The sequence below is a fragment of the Plasmopara halstedii genome, assembly GCF_900000015.1.
Source record: "Plasmopara halstedii genome assembly, contig: Scaffold_650, whole genome shotgun sequence".
NCBI lineage: Eukaryota > Oomycota > Peronosporomycetes > Peronosporales > Peronosporaceae > Plasmopara > Plasmopara halstedii.
In genome coordinates this window covers 678,467-678,706 of record NW_020187567.1, presented here as the reverse complement: position 1 = coordinate 678,706, position 240 = coordinate 678,467, and positions in this window count along the sequence as shown.

The window sequence follows — 240 nt, the reverse complement described above, 5'->3', positions numbered from 1 at the left end:
TAAGGTCAAGGCCATTGTAGACTGGCCGGTTCCAAAGAACCAGAAGGACTTGCGTAAGAGGCTTGGTCTGGCCAACTACTTGCACACGTACAGCGTAAATTACGCAAATGGCTCGGCCATTATCCAATCTCCTTAAAAAGGATGCGAAATGGTGATGGGACACCGACAATCAGGAGGCTTTGACGGGGCCAAAGTCAGCCTCCTGCATGCACCAATACTGGTGCTGCCAGACCCAGATCG